The 4,092-nt window shown below is 48.3% G+C and overlaps 1 non-coding gene across 1 annotated transcript; it reads left to right on the forward strand.

Annotated features, from left to right (window-relative positions):
• Positions 1-242: 242 nt before the first annotated feature.
• TRNAM-CAU lies at positions 243-315 on the forward strand. The gene has a single exon. It is a non-coding gene; the product is annotated as a tRNA-Met (tRNA).
• Positions 316-4,092: the final 3,777 nt, after the last annotated feature.

Consider the following 4,092-nt stretch of genomic DNA (forward strand, 5'->3'; position numbering starts at 1 on the left):
CACTATACAAAAATAACGGTTCACAATAGGAGGAAAAATTCCCCTTCTCCGTGTCGCCGCTACCCAGCGAGGCACTGACAAGCCAACCACAGTGTTTGTTAATTGACAAACGGGACAGCAGCGGAACTAGAATTCCGAGTGCTCTGTACGGGATTTACAGCAGTGGTAAGAGTAAAACTGAGCATGCGCAGCACACCAGCCATATGCACTCATAATTCTCTGTCCGGAAACGTTTGTTAGGTGCCTCGTTAGCGCAGTAGGTAGCGCGTCAGTCTCATAATCTGAAGGTCGTGAGTTCGATCCTCACACGGGGCACAATACTTTTGTTTGCTGTCCTTACAACCCCACCGAAAAAAAACGTTTCGTTTGCTGGTCAAAGTCCCGGGCTGAAAATAAGGGGAAAAGACGTATCTGCGACGAGTATCCGGCGACCTGGTGAACCTGGTAAGAAGAACCCCGCCATGTCCACCCTCGCGCTGCGTCCCGAGTGCCCAGGAAAGAGCGCTTGTGAGGGCCTGGAGCAGCCCCCGACTCCTCGACCTGCCCTCGCCCTTGCCCTTGCCCTGGGGTACTGGCCGTCGCCGGGGGGTCGCGCACAGCTCTGGGTTAGGGCGGGAGTCCGGGTGGTCACAGTCCAGGACGGCGCTGCGAGCGCGGCGGGGTTCAAGGCCGTCTAATGGAGGAGTGACTGGGAACACTGTGTGGGGCGGCGAGGGGGCTGCGGGATGGGTAAGCAGTATTGATGAGAGGCCAGCGATGGGCACCGAACCTATCTGGAAATGGCAGGTCATGATAGGGTCTGGGGAGAGGGGTCTCAGGGAGGTCATGCAGACGCTGGGATATACCATATGCCGGGAGCTGTGTCAAGACTGCATCTGAAACAGACGCTGCAACTGCGATCCTCTCCTCACCTACTACCTTCTTGCTAACCCAGCCATTTTCAAAGATTCATCTCCCTTCTGCCCAGGTCAAATAGCGAATTAAATTACGATGGAATAGCTGTAACTAGCCCTTCATCTTTCAACTCTTTGCTGGTGGCATGATTCTCTTCAGTTTCCTTGGGGATTTTTTTTTTTTTTTTTTTTAGGATATGGTATCACTCTGTTGCCCAGGTTGGACTGCAGTGGCGTGGTCTTGGCTTACTGCAACCTCTGCCTCCCAGGTTCAGTCAATTGTTCTGCCTCAACCTCCCTAGTAGCTGGGACTAGTAGCTGGGACTACAGGCAGGTGCCACCACACTCGGCTAATTTTTGTATTTTTAGTAGAGGCAGAGATTCACCACTTTGGCCAGGCTGGTCTCGAACTCCTGACCTCAGGTGATCCGCCCACCTCGGCCTGCCAAAGTGCTGGGATTACAGGCCTGAGCCACTGCGCCCAGCCCCTGGGGATCAGGTTTACTATCCTGGTAAGGAGGACATTCCAGGGGCTTTCACTTGAATCTTTCTAGGATAATAGCTCTTACTCAATGGATCTTAGTGCCAACGGGGAGATTCTGCCATTTTTCATGTATGTTTATTTCAGTGATATATTCAGGTACTAAGAAATAACCACAGGTTGGTTTCATGGCCCTATTCACCCTCTGTAATTCAAACTTTGCTCAAGGTTCCTTTGATCAACTGACCACCGTGAGTCCTGACTTTCACTGGTAGGCCACAGTAATTAGTGTTAATTCAGAACCCATGTTCAGTAATCCCTGGGAGATATGGGTGTTTTCTTTTCCCTAGTACATAACCCTTCAAGTAAATGGCAAGAGGTTTCTTTGGGAAAGGGTCAAAGAATACTCATAAGCACGTATATGTGGCGCTGCTTCAGGCTCCTTCCTCAGGGAGACCTGGCCTCCCCTTCAATCAAGAGGCTTTGGATCTGGGAATCATTTTCATACTGGAAGCTGGGTGACAGGTATAACGCTCCATAGTGATGACTCGAGTCAGTTTTTTGGCTACCAGGTCTGGAGTTTTTCCTGTTACATATCTCAAGCAACATTTTAGTAGGCTACCTATCGATTTCATTCTTAGGGACAGTGTAGTCAATTATCAGTAGCCAAAAATCCTTTAATACTACTACCGCCCTGCTGCCCTTTACTGTAAATGGTTGTCTGGTAATTAACTGCTGCTGCCTGGCCTCTACTGCCTCCATTATCCCCACTGAAACCAGGGAGCACATCCATGGTGGTGGGATCTCTCATCGTCACGTCTTGTTGCATGAGCCACCACAGAGCTTTTCAGGTTTGTAGGTGCTCCCTTGCTCAGTGCCTTCATAAAGGAAGTTGCTTTTGGACCCAGAGCATGGCACTGGGAGGTGAGTGAGGAGGCCAGATGTGATCAATCCAGCCCTACATTCCTACTTCCCTGAGCCTTTGGATACCTGCATCCACATCATGCCAGGGAAATTCTGGCATCTGTCTCATTAGATAGAGGCCAACATTGAGTCCACATTCCTGTTAACCAACCAGGTAAACTGCGGAGCCACTTTCAATGGCATGAGCGTGGCAGTTATCAGTCATCTCAGGTCTGCAGCGATGGGCTGGGCTCTTGAGGCATTTCTCCTTACAATGCGCATGATGCTGAGCTGTCAGTAGAGGGTGCTGAGGGACACTGCAGGAGAAACAGGGCTTCTCTTCCTTGCTCCAATGTTCTGTTTGGCTTACTCTTGCTTCATGGCCCACCAGCGGTGCGTGTGCATGGGGGACATCTAGTCGTGCTCTGCCCCATGTGCCTAGTGTGCACAATTGCTTTATGATTTCACAGTCCTGGCCCAATGACCATGTCACTGTCGTCTTCCCAGTTTGGACACTGGAACATTCCAGGCCTCACGCCAGCAGTGCCACCCTGATGCACTCTGAGTACCTGCCTGCTGGCCTGTTTGCCTGTGCCTGAGGGTGGTTTCTCGTGGCCCTCTGGATATGGCCAGCCTGCACACCACCCTGCCAAGCGGGGTCCTTATGCCCTGCCTCCCTGTGCATTTGTACCAGCCTCGGGTTGTCTGTGCCCAGGAGAGTTTTTTCCTGCTGCCTGGGGACTGGGACTACCCCTGGCCTGGCTAAGTCTGAGACCCTCCCCAATATCTAGTGGTCTGCAACCACACCTTCTTTGACCAGGTCTGAACCTCAGCCTGGGGGAGGGAGGAGCCTCCCTTCCAAGTCGGTCCTTCCTTGAGTGCTCTCCTCAGTCCTATGTACCCTGTAGAGTTCTCTTTACATCTTCATAGTTGCTCTCCATCACAGTTTAGTAAGTCTTTACATTAAACTTTCCTCATCCAAACAACTGTGTGGTTTGCTTCCTGACTGGACTCAGACTGACACAATGAGATTAAACATTAAATCCAGACTCTTGGATAAGCACACCCATATTAATAAATTAAGCCTTATGCAGTCCTTGTAGTCAACTGCTATAACAACCCACATGCAATGGCTGTGGAAAGACCTTTAGCAAATGCTGAAATCTTGCTCAACCTGGGAGAATTCATACTAGAGAAAAACTCTATGAATGTAAATAAATTCGAAAAGGCCCCTAACCAACTTAATAACTTATTTAGCACCACTGAATATTGGAAAAAAACTTTCCAAAAGTAGCCAAATGTGGAGAGGGATTTAGCTGAAGCCCAACATTTAGCCAACATTGCAGAATTCACACCAGAGAGAAACTTTATGGATGTAATAAATATGAAAAGGCCTATAGGGACCGCTCTTCTTTAACAAACTCAACGGAGTAATGGAGAGAAACTTTTTGAATGTAGCCAAGAATTTTAGCCAAGTTCAGTCCTTATTCAATTCCAGAGAATTCACATTATAAAGAAATTGAAGATTGAAGATATAATGTCAAGAAGCAGGAAGAAATAATCAGAAATGTATTTTATATGTTTCATTAAATGTGATAACCTTTGCAATACCAACCAAGCACATATGACTGAGGCGCTTCAACCAAGTATCTGAAATCTGCTAAGGCAGTGATTTTATCAAGATTATCGGAGAAATGTAGGCTCAGAGAAAACTGGAAGCATGTAATAAAAAGAACTTCATTTGGGTGACAGCATTCATAGTGCACTTTCACTGGATGAACAGGAACTTTTTTCAAAAATTAACTACTGCAGTTC

This window comes from Colobus angolensis, unplaced genomic scaffold, assembly GCF_000951035.1.
Source record: "Colobus angolensis palliatus isolate OR3802 unplaced genomic scaffold, Cang.pa_1.0 Scaffold295, whole genome shotgun sequence".
Classification (NCBI taxonomy): Eukaryota; Metazoa; Chordata; class Mammalia; order Primates; family Cercopithecidae; genus Colobus; species Colobus angolensis.